General features: G+C 37.3%; 1 long non-coding RNA gene across 1 annotated transcript in view; it reads right to left on the reverse strand.

Annotated features, from left to right (window-relative positions):
- LOC140611314 (uncharacterized) overlaps positions 1 to 6607 on the reverse strand; it is a 55696-nt gene extending 49089 nt beyond the window's left edge. Inside the window, exon 1 of the long non-coding RNA XR_012012593.1 lies at positions 6358 to 6607. This is a non-coding gene — a long non-coding RNA (uncharacterized lncRNA). The remainder of the gene's footprint in view (positions 1 to 6357) is intronic.
- Between the last annotated feature and the right edge of the window lie 15167 nt (positions 6608 to 21774).

A 21774-nucleotide genomic window follows, 5' to 3' on the forward strand; every position in this document is an offset into this window, starting at 1 on the left:
TCTCGTGCTCTCTCTCCACTTGCTCTCAAATAAATAAAATATTTTTTAAAAATACAAAAGATAATCTAAAGTATGTTCTATATGTAGTTTTACACATTAATATGCATGCATACCTGTAACTGATATATACATAGGTTCACAGTGTTACCTCCATATTTATATGTCCTGAACATGTTTTGAGCATTAGGTCTCATACATTGTGCCTGTATAGCCAGACCTAGTCCAGATTATTGTGGAAAATTTTTATTTCCAGAGTGATTAACTTTCATTTTTCTCCTTACCACTGCTATTTGGCTGAGCTAGAGATAATCTCAGGAAAAAAAAATAAATTTCCTTAAAAGACTATTCATTATGTTCAAAAATAGCCATAGTCCACTTTAGAACTCAGTTAATGATAGATTTTCCTGAGCAAAATTCCCCTTTTAGTAATTTAGTAGCAAAATGTTTACTCCTGGAAAATGCCTGTTTCCTAGGGATTATTAATCATACTTTATTGGGAAGTAATCAGTTACATAGTTTGTTTTCCTACCCTTTTTAGAAAATTGAAATGCTGAGATATTCATTTTTGCTATGAAAATCTACCCAGTAATTACCATATTTACTTTTCATTTATGGGGGAATAATCTGTTTTAATTAAGCCTAACTGAAGAACTTTTATCAGATGTAATTATCCCTTTCGATAAATATGTCTCCACTAATTACATTTAACCATGGGATTTATAGCTCTTAAGTCATTTAGTAGGAAACATAATAAATCTTTAGTAATACATGCTAAATTACTATAAATTAATTCAGATCATTAACATAATAAACAAATTAGGATAATTTTGCTTAATTAGTTTGGGTGGTTAACTCAAAATCCCATGTAAGCTTCATGGTAATCTTGATTTTCACCATTATTACTGGAATGACACATTTTGAAACAAATCTGTTTTAAATTTTTTTAAAAAAAGCTGATCCCTTGTTTTAAGCCTTAATCCTTTGACAATTGATTATTTTCCAGAGGAAACATAATTGACTATCCTTTAGTTTTTTAACTTCATAAAATTTTTCATAAAACTTTATAACCTAAATATATTTCAAATAAAAATATTTGAAATTTCTTCCTTAAGTAAGTGAATTTTCATTTACTAATTCAATAAATGTATCCCAATAAAAATCAACATACATACCTATACTTATTTGTGTGTATGTTTTTAAGTTTATGTGTAAATTATAATACATTTTAGGCACTTCTCTCTTCTTGAGCTTTAACTCAAGTTAGAGAAAGAGAAGTTTGAGGGCACCTGGGTGGCTCAGTCAGTTAAGCATCTCACCCTTGATATTAGCTCAGATCATGATCTTGGTATTCTGAGATCAGGCCCTGAGTCAGGCTCTGCCCTAGGCAGGGAATAGGCTTGAGATTCTCTTTCTCTTTCCCCCTGCCACTCTCTCTCTTTCTCAAATAAATAAATCTTAAAAAAAAATAAAAAGAAGTATGTAGCAACAGAAAAAAAATATTAAACTAGGAAGCACTTAGAGAAATTTAAAACAAATAAAATATATTTTTCACAATGAGTGGAAACCTCATGGATATTCATTATCCCTAGAGGTGGTACAGACCAAAAATGTAATTACCTTCCAAAATAGCCCAGCTAAATTCAAAGATGTTAGCATTTGTAGATGCCAGAATCAGGACAAGTTATTAAAGAAGCAATATGTTGTGTTCTCTCCTGCTTCTACCCAGCATTCCCTCTGTTCTTTCTACTTGCTTTCACCTAGGCAATTTCTAGGACACTGCAAGACCCAGCTCAGGTGCCACCTTCTCTAGGCAATGTTAGAGAATAATCTATCAGATGGCTTCTAATAACATTCTCCTATTTGTTTCTGCATTTTCTCCCACACTGGATGATGAACTTCAGACACAGGTGGCCCTTCCAGGCACAATAAGCCACACCTCAATAAAGACAAGGTGAGCATGCATTGGTCCCAATGGCATTGGCCCAGAATGAACCCACAGTGGCTCAATCTGCCTGCTCTTGGCTCTCTTGCTTGCATTCTTCTCTTCCATACATAGAACTGTCTGGGTATTCTTTTCTGGCTTACAGTCCTCCCCATCCTCTTCTACCAACAGGCAACTTGGGTCTCTGCAGTTCTCAGAGTTTCAGGTAAAAGCCTCTCCCTCTGCTTGTACTTACCCATGCTCACTCCAGCTGAATCATGAATCTCATGAAAGGCCCAGGACAGCCTTTCTGACTCTTCTGAGATAAGAGGGGACTTAAGTAGAATCTTAGTAATTGAGACACATAATATTTTATTTCTCAATAGTGAATGAATCAGAAACTCAAAACTGACATCTGAGAGACCCATCACACGTCAATGCTGCTTAGTGTTTTAGGCACCCAATAAATATATTCATTTCAGTCCTTCATTTAGGAAACTTCTTTTGACAGGCACTGCTGGATATGTCTTTCCCCTTAAATGACATAGATTCTCAACAAGCATTTAATCTTTAGGTCATCGTTCAGCTTGATGTTGGAGGGAACAATAAGCAAACTTAGTTCCTGCCCTTAATGAGCTTGCCGTCAGTTAGACTGCTCCATAGTCTTTATTTTGGGCCCACTTCTCATTCTCATAAAGGCTTTCGCTGACTTCCAAGAAGAGAATGGGGCCTTGGAATTTTAGATTTTCCTAACACTCTTTATACATCCTCTATACTTTTCATGATATTTGATTAATAACTCTTTCTCCCTCAATAGACTGAAAAATCATGACAGCAGGACCACATCTGTCCTATTATTCACTGTCCCATTCCCAGTACCTAAAACAGTTTCCTCCCATTAGTAAGCACTTGATAAATGGCCAGTCTAAAATAAGAAAGATCAATGGAGGAAATTGAGTTAAGCTATACTGTATATTACAGCTAGTACTATAAAGTGGTTAGTGTTAGGTATTAATTCAAATACTTTACACATACAAATTCTTTTCATGTTCATATTAACTTCATAACATAGGAACTAGTGTTACTTTACAGATAGAAAATTTACATGAACCCTATGACCAGATACTATTGCTATTTTATAGATGAAGAAATAGAGACAATTAATTTACAAACATCACATTGTTAGCAACTAGGAGAACTATGATTCCAAACCATGCTTAGTCACTAAATTACATGTTTTTGCTATCCCACTAGCCACAGCGGAGTGGACCAGAAACCAAGACTATCTCTAATTTTGAAGACTTACCAGATTTTCTATTTATTAGTGTAGTCCACATTTGGGTTAAAAAAAAAAAAAAAAGAAGAAGACAGCCAGACCCCTGCCTTACACCATAGACAGAAAAATCAATTCAAGATCATATAGACATAGACATAAAAGTAAAAACAATCAAGTTATTAGAGGAACTAGGAGAATCTCTCTGTGACCTTCAAGTAATACTTCTCAGAGAAGAAGAAAAAAAACATAAACCATAAAAAAAGAAAAGAAAAACTTCACTTGGATTTCATTCAAATTAAAAGCTTCTACTTACCAAAAATACTAGAAAGGAAATGAACAAACAAGCCACAAACTAAAAGAAAATATTCCCTATGTATTTATTCAATAAATGACTTATATCCTGAATATATAAAGAGCTCCCACAACTCAAAGAGATAAATAGCCCAAAAAAAACTGGGCAAAAATATTTGAACGGGCACTATAAAAGAAGGTATACAAATAGGCAGTAAGCGGATGAAAACATACTTAACATTACTGATCATCATTGCAACAGAAATTAAAACCATGAGATACCAAAACCCAACCATCATAAACTAAAAAGACTAATTATATCAAATATTAGAGAGGATATGGAGCAACTAGAACTCTCACACATTGCTGGTGAGAGTATAAAATGATACAATTTTCAAAAACTATCTGGCAATTTCTTTCTTTTTTTTTGGCAATCTCTTTAAAATTTAAACATACGATACCATATAAAGCATCAATTCCATTTCTATTTTTTAATGCAATAAAAATTAAAATATTTGTCCACAAAAAAGCCTTTTGCACAAATGTTCATAGCAGCTTTATCCATAGTAGCCCAAAGATGGACAAAAATCAGATATCCATCATCAGGACATTGGGTATATAAATTGTGCTATAATCATACAGTTGAATACTACCAGTCAATAAAAAGGAATACCTACAGACCTAAGTAACAACATAAATCAATCTCAAAAATATTATGCTGAATGAAAGAAACCAAACAAACAAAAGAACATTCTGAATGATTCAATTAGTATGAAATCTAAGATAAGTAAAACTAACCTTTAGCAATAAAAATCAGATTAGTGGTTGCTGGAGGAAAGGAGGGAGCAATGATGGGGAACAGGCATAAAAAAAACTTTTCTGAAGTGGTATAAATGTTCTGTGTCTTGATATACATTCATTAAAACTGACTGAATAGCATACTTAAGATTTCAGAATTTGGCTCTATATAAATTATATCACAATTTTTTTTAACACAGGTAACACCACCACTAAAATTAAGTGTGAGGATGTGAAAGGACAAATAAATAACCATTGGCCCATGAAGAAAGAATGTCAGTGTTGCTCTGAACATAGTGGAAATTTGTATTTTTATTTTAACTCAGATTATTATATTAACATTTTTTGACATCTTATGATAAAATATTGTTAATTGCTAGGTTTCCAGCTAAGAGCAAATATTGTTCTCTGTGTCAGAGCATTATATCCTCTCTTTAAAAAGACATGGACTCTAGGATCAGATATCTTTCCTGCCTTTCTCAGGGTGATAGATACCCCCAAAGACCCTGGACAGGAGCCACTGATTTATTGCCAAAGTTCGCAGAGAATGAAGTCATGGCGGCAGTTCAAAACTTACACACAGCATAAGTTTACAAAGTCTAACTTAAAAGGATCTACATTCCTCACCAGGCTGCCTTCAAGCCGAGTTAGCGTAACCCCTTCCACCTCCTGTGATGTGCATCTATGCAGGAAAGCTCATTTGTTATCTACGGGGTGGAATGCATTTGTCATCCATAACTCATGGTCATTAGTATAGTCATTACCCAGCTAAGTGGAGACATCAACCTGTTGCCTCCTTTATTCTAGTATCTAGAACTCCAGTCTTACTGAGGCAAATATGCTTTTTTGCAGCTTTCCTTACAGTTTGGGGATTTATGGAGAACCTTTTTCTTTACTAATGAAAAGGAAATAGGTGCCGCTGGCACCACCCTTTCCCCTACTTTCTGTTTTGCATGTGGATGAAATGCTTGGGGCTACAGCAGCTATATTGCAACCATGAAGCAATAGCCCATAAGCTAAGGATGATGAAGCCGAGTCTACAAGGGGTCTAGGTTCTTAATAGCATGATGAAGCCTCTCCATCAACTGTAGACTGCATACTCTAAGAGTTCTTGTTCTGATGGGTGGAGACACTAGTTGGGAAAGTTCCAGGGCATAGTACACTCCCAGAAAAGACTTAGACATGGAAAAAACTGCCCTGAAAGCAGGTACAAAAGAACAAAAAGGAAATGAATAGCTCCAAAGATTAACTTTGTCCTAGGATGATTAGATAAGAGCAAAGAGGAAGCCTAAAGTGTCTTATTGCCTAGAATTTAAGGGAAAAAATTATATTTGCTTTCCAACATGGCAAATGACTGCCTTTTTTTTTAAACCTTTTTAGAGCATGTGTGCATGTTTGTGTTTATAGAACGAGAGAATCAGAGAGTGACACCAAGCTATTCAGTACTCTGTCCTTTTTTTCCAAGCTTCTGAGCTTCTTTTTCTACATTGTACTTTGCTGTATTCCATCCAAGGGGCATCAATTAATCACCATCCCATTTTTGGCAGTGACAAGTAGACAATGCATCATGTCAACGATGTTGCTGTTAATAATTAATGATAATTTCTGTAATGGGGAGTGACACATTGTATTATACCCAAGCTCAAGATAACTAGACCTGCCATCCATTCTTGTTTTAACTTGTGTGATGAACATGGCAGATCGAGCCTGATACAGGACAGAATTGGAAGGGTGGGGTGCAGAAACAATCATTTCACCCAGCAATTGGAGAAAGCTGTTTCTAAAACCCATCCTCACTCCAGGAATGTGTGAGGTCACCAGATAAGGGAAGCTATGACATTCTAGAAGATAAAAGTTTATAATTGGGAACCCTGGTGGTGCAGCGGTTTAACCTGCCTTTGGCCCAGGGCGCGATCCTGGAGACCCGGGATCGAGTCCCATGTCGGGCTCCCGGTGCATGGAGCCTGCTTCTCTCTCTGCCTCTGTCTCTCTCTCTCTCTCTCTCTTTCTCTGTGACTATCATAAGTAAATAAAAATTTTAAAAAATTTTTAAAAAAAGGTTTATAATTACCTGAAATAAATATAATAATTTATTCCATAGAGAGATGCTGAAAGGGAACATCAGAAGACAAAGTGGTCCACATCCATTGTCCTGTTAAACTACGAAGAGATCAATGATAGTATGAAAGATGTTTTTAAGAATTGAGGAAGAACAGGAAGCCATGCTAGGTCCATTCTTTAACTCTCTAACTGTTGTCTATATCAGCTCTTATGAAACCCTAGCTTGCATTAGAATATGTGCCACTAATAGCCTCCCCAACTTCTCCTACCCCAGAACTTCTAAATCGGAATACCCCAGATTGGCTGGGGTATGGAATCAGAGAATTCCATTCCACAATTCCATTTAATTGTCTACCCAATATTAAGTGACCCTTCTCTCTTGTTAACATAATCCCAATTTTGTCTAGGGCATAAATGTGCCCAACTAAATAAATACCCTCTTTTCCAGGCTCCCCTACGGTTAAGGGTTGCAATGTGACACAGTTCTGGTCAACGAGAATAAGTGTAAGTCTCTAATAAGAGCTTCTAAAACTTGCTCATTTGATATAAAAAAGATAAACACTTCTAGCACCACATTACCTACTTCTTTCTGACTTAAATAACTTAAATATGGACACTGAAGTCTGGAACTGCAGCCACCATCTTATAGCCATAGCAATGACCCAAATGCTAAGGAGAGCATCATAGAGAACTACAAAAAGCTGGGGTCTTTGAAGACACTGTTGAGCACAGGTCTGTGTCACATGTCTCTGTATGTGGTTCTATATGAAGGAAACCAGTCCCTATTTGTTTAAGTCACTTCCACGTGGTTGTTTTCTTACCCGAAACCAACTAAGTGATACAAATGAGTCTGAAACCATAACTTTAAAAAAGCATACAGATGATTGATTAAATGTCTAATACACATTTGAAACGTAAGATATGCAAAACAGAACCCTTGATTCTTACCTGCTACCCTCTCTCCAATCCCTTCCCAACCAAAAAAAAGAAAACCTCTACTCTTCTCCCAGCTTATCCCCATCTCAAAGTGTAGTAATAGGCACTACACCACTTAACCTGTTGCTAGACCTAAGGGTCAACCTTGACTTCTTTCATCTGATATCCACTTCATCTGCAAGAGTTATTACCTCTAAAATATGTTTCTAATCCACCTACTTCTCTTTCTCTCCATTCCCACCCACTTCTTCAGTCCAGGTTACCACCACAACTTCCTAACTAGGTCTTCCCCAGAACCAAACAGTCTTTAATCAGGCATGTCAGAACATGACATTCTCTGGTTAAGACCCCTGAATAGTTTCCCACTGCACTTGGACTAAATCCTTATCATGGTCAGGAAGCCTTGCATCACCTCACCTTGCCACTTTTGAAATCTCAATTTAGCCCACTAACCCATCACTCACTGGGTTTCAACCTCTCTCGCTTCTATTTGCTCCTTGAACACATCAAGGTCTTCTCTGTCTGAGGACTTTCCTACTTCCAGGGTGTAACCTACTTATTCATATTACTTAGATCTTGGCTTAAATACCACCTCCTCAGACTTGCTTTCCCTGGCATCTCTATTGAATGCAGTCCCCTACTCACTATGACATCATTCTGCTTTTTGCTTCATAACACTTATCACAATCTGACATTTTATTGTTTATTTATGTTAATTGATTTATTTCCTATTTTCTGCCATTAGAATATATGCTCCCAGAGTGCAGGAATTTTGTTTGTCTTATTCCGTGGTTAATCTCCAGCACTTAGAATGGTGTCTAACACATAGCCAGTTATTATCTAATGTGTGGATAAATTTATTGAATGTATGATTTATACCAATATGGTGGAACCACTTAAATATAATGTCCAGATTATTTATTTAATTCTTTTTTACATCGGATATGGATGAAGAATGTTTATTTTAGTCATAGCAAACATTCATGATTTCATTTACCTCCAATAATATGGTCCTGACACTTCTGGTAGTTTATTGATCACTCTTTTGAAAAACAAGGAAGGACATTTTATGTTGGATTCTACTATATGCTGAAAAACAAAACTCCTCATTGAATGAATTCTGAATTTTCCCTCTTGTTACATCTTAGGAAAGCACTTAGATCTAGTTAGTTTTATAAAACATTCAGAGGTCAAAATTCCTGAACTTGCTGAGTGATGACTTCCAACGACTCATTCTAAAGTCTATCATTCCATTTGCCAATAGCTGTAAAAACAAAAATCTAATATAGACAGGCGAGGGGCTAAGTGGAGTCATTTAGTTTGAAAGATAAATTATACCAATAATGTACATTATCACATGCTGAAGAGTCACCAACCTGCTTTAGTTCAACTTTGTTACCAAATTACTCATCTTAATTACTGCCTTCTTCTTTTTCTTATCTCATTTTTCCCTAGTCATATTAATGGTCGCATAATAATATTAGACAATGTTCACTAAGCTTAACTCTAAAAATAATGGCTGTTTTAAATCAGAGTTAATTAGTATGTCAAGAAGTTCAGGTAATTATGGGGCCATGTGATTTTTTAAAAAAAGATATTGGGTATAAAGTCACTTTACCAAATGCTACATTCATGATTTCATAAAGTATTTTTAATATTTTTCTTAAAATTGTCACTGAAAACTAAAAACATGATTCTTCAGTGATCATTTGTCATTGCTAACTACAGGTGAGTGAGCTCTCCCTAATCCTGCAATCACTGTGGAAAATAGATTTAACATTAATTTATGAATCTCAGTGTCGTTTCTCTTCCAGGTTTAATAGTGAATCATGGTTTATACTATTTATATTTCATCACACATAAGGAAGGTTGTCAGGAGCAAAAGATCAGAGTAACATAATTCTCCTCTCCTGCACCCTCATGAGCTGCTGCTTGAGAATGCTCGCTAGTTTGAGGGGAGTTGAAAGGCACACTGTCCTTGGATATATGTGGGAAATGTTCTGGGACTTCAAGGGGAAGGAGCAAGCGTACTGGGGGATGTCTTTGAAAACTGCATACATATGGAATAAGCATCATAAATAAAAGGCCTGTTATCTTGGGTATCATGTCCTATAAACTTGTCCATCTGTAAGTCCTATGAGGGTACCCATGAACCCTCTCTCAATCCTTCACAAAATAATCAGAAATTCAGAGCAATCAAGAAGGACAAGCAAAATTAGTTTGTCTTTGTTTCACTGGTTCCTGAAATACATTCCTGTCCCTGAAATAGAACTATATATATATATATATATTAGGCAACCAAAATAAAGAGGGTCCCTTGGTACATGGATAGATTCTCAAGTCCATAGTAAGTTCTGAGTCACTGGGTTAAACTATTAATAGGACAACCAAGAGATTGTAGGCAGTCAGTCTTGGGCTAGGCCTGGTGAAGGCAGTACTACAGGTGCTGACTGGGGAATAGGGAGATAGTCTTCATGATCTACTGGGAAATCTCTGATGGAGGCTAATCTCAAATTGAGAGATAGCAACCTACAATATTGCTGAATCAAATTCCCAACAGGGTAAAATTATAAACATTTTTAGTCTATTAATATTTATTGAGTACCTACCAAGTACAAGGCACTGTGGACTGCATAAAGATAATGGCCTCCTATAACTCCCTTTCTGTCTCCTGTAACAATATGCCATACTGATCATAATCCATTGTTTAACTGTGCATCTTCCACATGAGACTACCAATACAAGGGCTAGTCTATCTGTGTGTGTCCTGATCCTAAGACCTCTCTGGTACCTAGCACATAGCAGGTACTCAAAAATGTGTTTGAATGGATGACTAGAAGTTCATACAATAGTTTGAGAGATAAGATATAAACACTTATTACTTATAATAAGAGAAGTCTCACAGGAGAGAACATGGTGAGTTGCCAAATGAAAAGTAAGACAAATCCTAGAGAAGAGGAATTTCACTGCAGGCTGGACTGGGGACTCCCTCAGGTTGTCAGAGGAACCCAGATACTAAGCCTCTTCCATGTTTTTCCAGGATGGAGACAAAGGGAGGAATAGTAGAAAAAAGGAGGGGCTGGTTGGGAGGAAGAAGAGGTGATAACTTATCACTAGGGTCTCAATTGCCGCCACGTTTCTTTTTGCTTATATTTTAGGTATTTCATGTATAAATTACATTAGTGTAGCCCATAAGCTCTGGGGCTACAATCATTTTAAGGAGGGATTGAGGACTAATACTCAAAAGTCATTAATCAATTTAATTAATGAGTAAGGACCAAGCACTTAACTTCATACTCTCATTTAATCTGAATGGCAACCTATGAGGTGTCATATTCCCATTTTGTAGCTAAGCCCAATTTTGTATATTAAGCCTCATAAAGGTTATGTGAAGTAGACAAACCACAATCCAGAGCAGTTGACTTCCAAAACATATCCTCCCTATTTAATCCAAAAAAATAACATAGTCAGGGGATCCCTGGGTGGCTCAGCAGTTTAGCAACTGCCTTTGGCCCAGGGTGTGAGCCTGGAGACCCCGAGATCAAGTCCCACATCAGGGTCCTGGCATGGAGCCTGCTTCTCCCTCTGCCTGTGTCTCTGCTTCTCTCTCTCTCTCTTTCTCTCTCTCTCTGTCTTTAATGAATGAATAAATAAATAAAATCTTTAAAAAAAAAAAAGAAATAACATAGTCAGAGGTTAATCTTGCTAATCCAACAAGTGAACTAAATGGCTCTTACATGGTAAGCGGATATCAAACTGCATTTATTCAAGACATGAACACATTACATTGTGGAGGGGCTATGGACTACTGAGAAGGCTGAAAATCAATGAACTTGCCTTAAAATACCAAAAGCTGGAACAGCAATTATTCCAAAATCAGGTTTCAAGGTGTCACAGAGTCTAAGAGGGAAAGAATGGCAAGCATGAGAAGGGAACCTGGAGTCTACTCCAGGCTACGATTCCTATCTTACCAACAAGATCCTCGCTGAAATGATCTCCCCTACCACCTCTGTCTGACAATTCTCATTTAAAGATTTACTCCTTGGCCTAAGGAATGCTACTTTTCTATCATCAGTTGTCATCAGTTTCCTTCAACTCAACTGCAAAAATATGTATCAGTTACCCATCAGGAGAGAAGGCAGAGTGCTAGCCCTGGTGTGCAAAACTGCATACAGCCAGGTCCCTGTTCTCAAGGATCAAATGAAAAACAATTCAACATGTCTGAGTGTACTATTAGTGGAGTAACCAAAGTATTATAGGAACACATGGAAGGGAGAGATCAACTTTGCCTTCCCAGCTGGTTTCCTATTCTGTCACTCTGTACATGCCTAGCTCCTAACCAATGTCACTAAGAGCCCTTCAGTTTCTACTGTTTTCCATCATTGTGGTAGACATAATGGCCCCAAAATATCTGTGTGCTTTCATCATTGGAACCTGTGACTATGTTATGTTACACAGAAAAAGGGACTTTACAAATGTAATTAATGTTACGCATCTTAAAAGAAGGACATTATCCTGAATTATCTGGGTAGGCTCAATCTAATTTAATCACATGAGCACTTTAAAACAGAACTTTGTTTGGTCAGAGTTAGAGAGATGCAGTAGAAGGAGACAGCAGAAAGATTTGAGATAGAAAAGGCAATGGAATGAGATATACAGACAGCCGTAAGATGTGAGAGGATCCCAGCTGCCAGCCAGCAGGAAACTAAGACCTCAGTACTACAACCACAAGGAATTGAATTCTGCCAATAATCTCAAACGAGCTTGGAAGCTCATTGGGAAGAGTGGACTCTTCCTCAGAGTCTCCAGAAAGAAACGTGGTCCTGCAGACACTTAGATTTTGTCCTTGCAAGAACCTAAGTAAAGAACCAACTGAGTCATGCTATACTACACTTCTGACCCACTAAAACTATGAGATAATAAATTGATGCTATTTTAAACCACTAAGTTTTTGGTCTTTTGTTATAGCAGCAATAGAAAACCAATACATTGTCAAAAATGTTCTTCTACCCTCTTTAGACCATACTTCATTCTTTAGGTCTTGCTCTAATATCATGCCATATGTAAAGCCTTACATGGGAAACAAGCTCTCTTCCCTCTGGATTCCTGTCACACCTTGTCTTGACTTTCATGAGGGCAGTTATTTCCCTCCTTTATACTATTATTAGAGGTTTTCATGGCTGCCCAACTAGGTTATATATTGTGTGTTCACTTTTATGTCACCCACATACCCAGTTACATTGGCATAGATGGAATAAATAGTCAAACAGCAATTCAGTACACCCATATTTAGTATCCCTGGGTGTATGGCCCTTATTAAGCATTCACATGTCTCTTTGGCTGGCACCGAGAGTAGTGGATGTCGGTCCAAGACAATTCATGGTAAGAAGGGCAGTATCATACAAGTGGAACAGCTCATGAGTGATCAGTTGACACCATTTTATTATCCTACATTGACTGCTTTTTTTTCTTTTTTTTTTTAAGATTTTATTTATTTATTCATGAGAGACACAGAGAGAGAGAGGGGCAGAGACACAGGCAGAGGGAGAAGCAGACTCCATGTAGGGAGCCCAACGTGGGACTGGATTCTGGGTCTCCAGGATCACACCCTGGGCGGAAGGCAGTGCTAAACCACTGAGCCACCCAGGCTGCCCCATTGACTGCTTTTTAAATGCAAATTGAATGCTTCAATGAGAACTAAATTGAAATATTACATTAGAATTAGTCTTTATAAAAGAATATCATAGATTAATGCTGAAACCATCACCTGCACAGTTATAAATTAGTAGTGCATCAAAAGCCAACTCATTGTGCCTCAGTTAAACAAAGACAATTCAGTGTTTCAGCAAACCCAGTAATTCATTAAGAGACATAGCAAGTAACTGTATAAATAAAGAGCTAAGGATTAAAGTGTGACACTCATTCTTTAGAATAAACTAACACTTTAATATATGAATTGTGCTTTCTAGAATTGTCACCCAATTTATTTGAATAGCTAATTAGCAGAGAGGCCAGAACCATCTGGAATGGAAAAATGATAAATTCACTTTTAGAATGTATAATAATACTGCATAATTCTAGTGATCCTATAGTGAAGATGTGGAAACAGATGTCAGACATCATACATTTTGGCTAAACCCATTTTGCATTAACATTCATCATATATTATAATTATCAAACAACATAAGCCATCTAACCACCAAGCAAATTGAGAAATCTCATGTGATCCCACAGTCCTTGACTCCAAGGAGAAATCAAAGCTCCCAGTGGATATATAACCATGAAATATGTATATCTGTATGCATTATTATTACTGCTGTAATTGCTTCAAGTGATACACTCTCTCTAGATGAAAAAAAAATCTATAGAGAAGTCCTGATTTATCTCATCACTACAAGGTGTCCTCCATACTTGAGTAGACTGAAATATTTATCTATTTGTTAAAAAAGAAGTGTTAATTGGCCAATCTGGTTAAACTCCCTAGAGGGAGAATTGGATAAATGGAAGGTTGTTAAGAGGTGCAAACAGATCAGAAAAGGTAAATCAAACTGTAAATCAAAACCCAAATCATTGTTAGAAGAGAAAGTAATTGATGGAGCAGAAAATGCCATAAACTACATTTTTGCTAACAATGACAGTGATAAGGATGTTGGGAAAATCCAATCCCTGATTGGGCAGGGATCTATTTGCAAACAAGTTTCAGTAATTGGACTGTAGGGTCTATGGAATGGAGCTGCATTAAGCCATGGTCTCTATGGTTTTCCTCATTAATTCAATCCACCAGAAAGTGTCTACTGTGGCAACCCCTTGGACTAGGTAGTGTGGAGATGAAAAGGTGAAATCAGAAGTAAATCCCATTCTCAAGGGGTCTGAGCAGAAAATATAATAGAAGCGAAGAGAGCAGTGATTTCCAAACTTTTAGCAAAAGTAATCTCATGTAGAACTCTACCAGGTAAAACAAAACAAAACAAACAAACAAAAATATATATATATATATATTTTTTTTTTTTTCAGGATCCCCCAGTACCAAGGCAGGGATGCTAAGTTATCTGGAATCCAGGACTTTGGCCTTCCATCTCAACTAGAAGATGAGTACCATATATATATATATGGTACTGGGGGATCCTGAATCACCTTGAACTCTGCATAGCATCGTTTGAAAACAGTACTGATACAACCAATCAAGATAGAAAGTGACATGCTCCAAAAAGCAACAAGGAAGTATCTACAATAAGACAGAGAAAGTCTTCTTGAGACTACTTCATGTTCATCCACAGTGCTTGGAATAGTACTAACCAAAAGAATTTTCTACAGTGTTGGAAATGTTCTTTATCAGTAGGGTCTAGTAGAATAGCAACTAGCTAGATGTAGCTACCAAGCACCTGAAACATGGCCAGTGTGAATGAGATGAATTTCTAATTTTATTTAATTTTAATTAGTCACATATGCGTACTGGCTACCATATTATATATTATACCACAGAGAGAAAGCCTTCAGAGAGAAAGTAGCAGGGATTGGGAACTAAGCAGAGTTCAGAGATTCAGAGGTGGACCAGGAAAGGCTCCAGATAGAGGGAACTGAATAAGGAAGATAAGAACATTTTCTCCCAAAAGAAATATTACTTTTCAAAAAATTCATATAAAATGAGTTAGGGGTTTCATCTTTGGAGCCTTTAGTCCCTTCCACCCAACAATATGGAATTGCTATAATTTGGCCGGTTAATACACAAAGGATATTACTTTCAAGATAACTACTCAGTTATAGTTTGGCTAGTTTGCCTCAAAGAGAGCAGGAACCAATAGCCTTCAGCCCAGGAATGATAGGCTTGATCCTGAGATAATATTGGGGACATGTGCCCTCTGATTGACCACTACTCAATGAATATGTGAGCTCAACCCTTTTTAATACCATGTACATACAAAATGACCTGGAACAAATCATATAAACTTGCTGTACTTTGAATTACTCTTATAAATGAGTATGAAATCAACCATACTTTTCAAATCATTTTTTCCCACAATAATCAGTATCTTGTGCAATTGAAGGGCATCCGATCTGATTCAGTTGAGAAGATTCATTTGTGAAGATTGACTACTTTTGCCCAATATGTCAGCATGGCACCAATTATATAAAATTAAGATGATTCTTAGTTTGAGTCCCTTGACAATCAAGATAAACAAACCATAAATGATGTGGATCAACTAAAAGGTTACAGAAGAAAATCACAGGAAATTTGTCTAATTATTCCTTTGTTTTGCAATTATCCCTACCCTGCAAACCCTTAAACCAACACAAGCCTGATGTTCAAGTCGAGCAAGCTCAACTCTGAATGGAGATAGAGAAAAAGAAAGTATTTGTGAATCAATAAAATTCACCTTTACCAAATTATCAAGGTCTCATTGATGACAGAAATAAGCATTTATTTAGAGTTTACAAAAGTCTTGGTATGAAACATTTTTTAAGTCATTTCATTTCATTCTTACAACTCTATGTGGCATGGACATCATTACTTCCATTTAACAAACAAAGAAACTAAGGCTTAGAAGGAAAAACTGAAACCCTAGTCTGACTCCAAACTCTGTCTTTTTTCCACTATGCAATACTGTGTCCCAGCCACCTCCTTGTTTTTTTATTTTATTTAATTTTTGTTCTTATTGAAGTTAGATATGCCAACAAATAGTATAACACCCAGTGCTCATCCCATCAAGTGCTCTCCTCAGTGCCTGTCACCCAGTTACCCCAACCGCCCACCCACCTCCCCTTATACAACAACCCTTTGTTTGTTTCCCAGAGTTAGGAGTCTCTCATGGTTTATCTCCCTTTCTAATTTTTCCCACTCAGTTTCCATCCTTTCCCTTATAATCCCTTTTACTATTTCTTATATTTCCCATATGAGTGAAAGCATATGATGATTGTCCTTCTCCGATTGACTTATTTCACTCAGCATAATACCCTCCAGCTCCATCCAATCAAAGAAAATAGTGGGTATTCGTCCTTTCTGATGGCTGAGTAATATTCTATTCTGTATATATACCACATCTTCCTTATCCATTTATCTGTTGAAAGACATCGTGACTCCTTCCACAGTTTGGCTATTGTGGACATTGCTGCTATGAACATTGGGGTGCAGATGTCCCAGCATTTCACTACATCTGTATCTTTGGGGTAAATACCCAGTAGTGCAATTGCTGGGTCATAGGGTACCACTCCTTATTTTCTGCTTAATTTTGAAACCATTTCTAGCCTCTGCTTTCAGTAAAGGGGATAATATAGCATTTATTGAGCAATTGCTGCAAATGCTGTGGTGTTTTCATTTACTTGTTCACTCATCCATTGACTCAACAAATATCTATTGAGTGCCTCCTCTGTCTCAGAACTATTCCTTGATTATCAAGGTAAGCCCCTGATCCTTTAGAGTATGTTTTAGTGGACAGAGACAAATAACAATAAACCATCAAACAAGCACAAAGAAATAATGTAGGGTGATAATTAAGTGCTATAAATAATGGCGGGGGGAAAGGTAGAAGGCAATAATGTAATAGAGAGTGTCTGGGATGGATCAACTTTAGATAGGGAGCCCAAAGGCATTTCTCAGATCATATATTGAGCTTTACTTTAAATTCTAAAATCCGAAAAATGAAAATAATAAATAAATAAATAAATAAATAAATAAATAAATAAATAAATAAAACCTGAAAAATAAGAGAAAATATTCCAAACAAAGGGAGCAGCATGTTCAAAAGCCCTGGGATGATCCGTGTGGCAGGGGTGTGGGAATCAAGAGTATAAGGTATAGTCAGACTAGTAAGCAGAAGCCATCCAGAAAGTTGTTTAGATTCTTTCCAGTCTATGTGCAGGAGGAAGCCATTAGAAGATTTTAAGTACTAGGGTCATAGAAGATGATTTACATTTCTAAAAAGTCACTTTGGCTGTAATGTGGGGAAACGACTGTAAGGGACATATGCAGAAGCAATTGCTCAGTTAGGGACCAGGTGTCTGAAAGTGTAAACGGAGACAAGTGGGCAGATTCATGGAGTATTTTGAAGGCAGAGCCCAGAGACTTGTGGGGTGGACTGACGGGTGTGGAGGACCATAGGCAAAAGAGAGGAATCAAGGACAACATCTAAGTCATTGGCCTGAACAGTTACTAGGTGGATGGCGTACCCTTTGTTGAAATGAGAAAGGCTAGAAGAAGAGAGGTTTGGGAGTTGTGTAAGAAAGAGGAGGAGTAAAGACAGAGACAAAAGAAAGATTCTTAGGTTGTTCTTGAAATTGAAATTTAAGCAACTCCAATAAAGTAGCCATGGACACTCAGCAAGGACGTGCCAGGACTGGGGTTTGAAGCCAACATGTTTGATTCTAGAGTCCACACGTGCACATTCTACACACCACTATCTCCTGCCACAGAAAGACTACGGTTTTGGTACTGGTTTTGTTTCAATGAGCTTCTCTTTCCTTATTTATAAAATTAGACAGATAATACCCACTGCATAAGAGCTGTAAGAATCAAGGTGATTAAAGAGTTCTCCCTGCACTGTAGACTTATTTGTAAGAATAAAATGTTCTATTGCTAGCCATTGGATCCTGGCATAATTCTTGATCTTGTTAAGTGTGAGCTGTCGGGCTGTGACCATGGCCACAACCTAGTGTGGCAGATTTCTTCTGCCTTATTTCGCTTCCAGTCAAAGAGCTTTCCAGGAGCCCTGAAAGAGAGCCCTGAAAGGGACTCACAGATTCTGTCTCTCCCAAGTCTGGGACAGTGCCCTACTCTCAAATATCCCTAGAGAACTTTGGGATTCTCCAGACCTCCAGGCAGCCTTTTGTGATTTGCCTTCAGGAAATGATGTGTCATGCTGAGCCTGGGGTTGAAATTTCTACACAGATAGAGATGTTGTCATATATATATAGTTACAGTGACCTGTGTCATTTGCAGGACGCTTTCTCATGCCACTTGACACACTATGGGAGACACTCAGCCTGCAGCTGTGAGAGTCCTTGACAACCACCCAGCCACTGTCCTTTTGAGCTAGAAGTGAGAGGAAAAAGAAGGAAAAGAGATGGTCAGAGAGGGCCCACCATCTGTGAGCTCCTACTGGGTTCTACACAATGGGGTATTTTTACTCACATTATTTCCTTCAACCCTGATAAAAATCTCGGAAGGAACAATTAAATATTTTCATTTAATAAACAGATCCTAAAGTTCAGAATGTTCACTTAATTAGCCAAATTCATACAGCAGACAAGAAGCAGAGTCAAAATATACTTGACTCTAAAATACAGTGTTGTTGTTGTTTTCCATGAGCCCATAATGCTTAAGTATAGAATCATGGGAGAAAGGCAGAAAGAACAAAAATATCCTCTTAGATTCTGTACTCAGAATCCTATTGAATACATGAAGTCACAAGTCCAGAGTGACTGAAAATTAATTTGATTTTCAGCTCAGGATGTCAGAAAAAAAAAATCTAGGTTTGGTTATTGTATGTGGAATGTAGGTTATCAAACTTTAATGAAAAACATCAGCCATATTTAACCAGCCTGATTTTTATTTCCCAAAGCCATGATAAGGAAGGTGACTGAAATTTAGTTTGCATAATTGTAAAGAAACCATGTTAGCAAAAGAAGGAAGGCAGCTTATTCCAATGCTAAAAGAATTGATTCTTCTATCCAAATGAGAATGCCAGGTGAGAAATGGGGATTTACATGGCTACCTTTCATCAGGATGATTTGATTTATGTAAGTAAATTCTATACCTTTCCAGCTCCTAAATCCAGAGTGGTACAGTTAAGCTGATGCATATCAGACCTGACTCACTTTTTCATTCCAAGTTGATAATTTAAATGCTTACATTAAAGTTTCTATGTTAACTTTCAGGCTTTTAAAAATGAAGCAAGTTTCTGTTCTCCATCAGACTCAGGAGCAATGGGAATTAATGTGATATTGTCTTTAACGAAATGTAGTGGGGACCTGTGATTCATGTTGGTTCCCAATCCTTTCCTTCTCTTTAAAATGCCATAAAATGAAAAATACAACAGCTGTTTCATATTAAAGAGAAATGCAAATGTGCATTAATGCAGCTCCAGAAATATTTTACATGTTCAGAGAATTTATTATTTATATGAATGGAATCAATCTACATTTTTCCCATTTAATAAAATGGCACTTATTTCAATGGCTTTGTCAGCTATTTAAGCCAAATACACAAAAAGGAATGGTCTAGGATCTAAGTCAAAGATATATTTCTTTTCCCTAAAAGTACAGAATAAACAACAAAAAATGTCTGACGCTGTTTGCCATCAAAGATATGAAAGCACCACATTCTCCTTATACCTAGGTTAGTATATAACCTAGTATTTAACATAGTAACTAGATTAACTAGTTTAACATATTAAATGATTTCATTCGAAGGGTTGATTGTTTAGGCTGAGCTTTGTCACAGGGGGAACTGTGTTCAAACATAGGTACCTTTTATGCTGGCAAATTATGTTTGGAGAAGTCCTCCTGGCAAGCAGTAATGCTTCCTCATTGTTATACTCTTTTACCTACTTTGGATGCAGGTATAAATTATTTAAAACAGGAGAGGTTTCCCTTGCTAATTAATGGCAGGCTGACTAACCAGTTCCCATCAATGCCTAAGGCTTCATTCTATGCACAGCTTTCCAACCAGTGTAACAGCCCACTTCCATGGTTTTGCTGGGTAATTTTAATCAGTCACTATGTGTACCATGGAAACCCAACAGCTGTGCACTTGGATGACCTTATTATCATTAATGGCAAATTGGTTGTTGAGCAAGGAGTTTTTCATCAGGAAATACTACATGATTCCATAAACTTGGGAATAACCAGGTTGTATTTTTTTTTTCCTGACTATAATTTACAACTTAGGAAATGAGCACATTTAGAGTGAAATTCACACTTCAATGAAGAGGGATATATCTGAAGTTTCTTTCTAACGCATTTGCCATATATTTTTATTCTCTTCCAGGGAATAAGAGAAATGTCATCATTTAGAAATTTTCCCAATGAATGAAAAGGAGGAGTGTTCTGTGACTTTTGCTTTCGCTTTTTGCTTTTGGATGTACTGAAAGCGGCCCCCTGGTGGTCAGGGGATCAAAAATTCTCTGGGATCACTGGGGAAATAACTCAAATAATTACCCCTAAAAGGAGATCCTTCCATCCCAGTGGTAGAAGATGCACATTTTTGGTGCTAAGAAAAGCCAAATAACCTGCTGGAGACACAATCATTCACAAGAGCATATTTCAAACAGGTCAGTGGATATTAATTTTACAGCCCTAGTGCAGCCCAGATGGTACTTTTTTATCAGGCATCCCAAAACTCTATATATTAAAACAGACCGCCATTATTTAGCCTCTCATAGTTTAAAACTTTTTATATTACCTTTAATTTAATATGTAGCCAAGCTCTTATCTTATAAAAAATGCTCCTAGTGGGAAGATTCACTGTTCTTTCTTCTATAAGGGTAACTTCTCCAGAAGGCAGTAGTTTTGTCATAATTAGTCCCTTAACTTTTCAATAATCACTGAAAGCTCATTTTCCTTGTTGTTAGCAGCCATCTTATATGTAGACCAATTTCTTTGTAATTCCACAGTAATGTTGCCAAATGGGAAGATGACCTCATAGATATTAAAGATGGTTTTTAGATGTGCAGCTAAGGATAGAGAGAGTGATATAAAATGTCCAAACCTTTTTTGCATGGCTCACGGGGGTAACTTCCACATTTTTTACACCAGCCTTGGTTCTCTGTGATGTATTTGGCCTTGCCTCTTGTGGGTGTCCCCAGGAAAATTGTGAAGGATGTAAAATAAGATTTCAGCCTCCTCCTACCTTCCCTGTTTGATTCCCTTTCCCTTTCCTCATCCCCTATCTCACCCCAATGTGACTGAACTTCAAAGAAACTCATGCCAGCTGGAAGTTACTAAGAGAAGACCATGGAAAGAGGTATAGTGCTATCCAAAGCCAACACATCCATCCCTCATTAGCTGAAAATGTCATCTAATAAAGGCTCCTAGATGCTTCCCTCACTGGGATATGCCCTCAGTCTCAGGGAACTACCTCACCCAAGTTTATGCCCACTCCCAGGGAACAGTCCATAATCAATGACTGGCCAGTGCAGGGATATAAAGATCTGGTTCCCTGGCATCAAATAGGACAATTCTGAAAGGCCATCCCAGCTCTAGAGCCCCTGTAGGATTGGCTGAGACCTCAGTTGCCTCACTGCATATCAGCTTCTCTTACTGCCCAATCCTGCCTTCCTTGTCTCCTTACAGGTGTATCTCCTGAGAGCACTTCCCATTAAACTTTCTGCACCTAACTTTTTACCTTAAAGTATGTTTCCAATAAACCCAATCTAAGATGGGGGGGTTACCCAAAGTAGTCTGAGACTGCTGTGTCTTAGGAAGGGTAGCCAAATTATTCCCAAAAGAGGCAAGAGTTACAACCAGGAAGACAAAGTATATTACATCCAAAAGGTAA

The sequence above is a fragment of the Canis lupus genome, chromosome 19 (assembly GCF_048164855.1).
Source record: "Canis lupus baileyi chromosome 19, mCanLup2.hap1, whole genome shotgun sequence".
Lineage (NCBI taxonomy): Eukaryota > Metazoa > Chordata > Mammalia > Carnivora > Canidae > Canis > Canis lupus.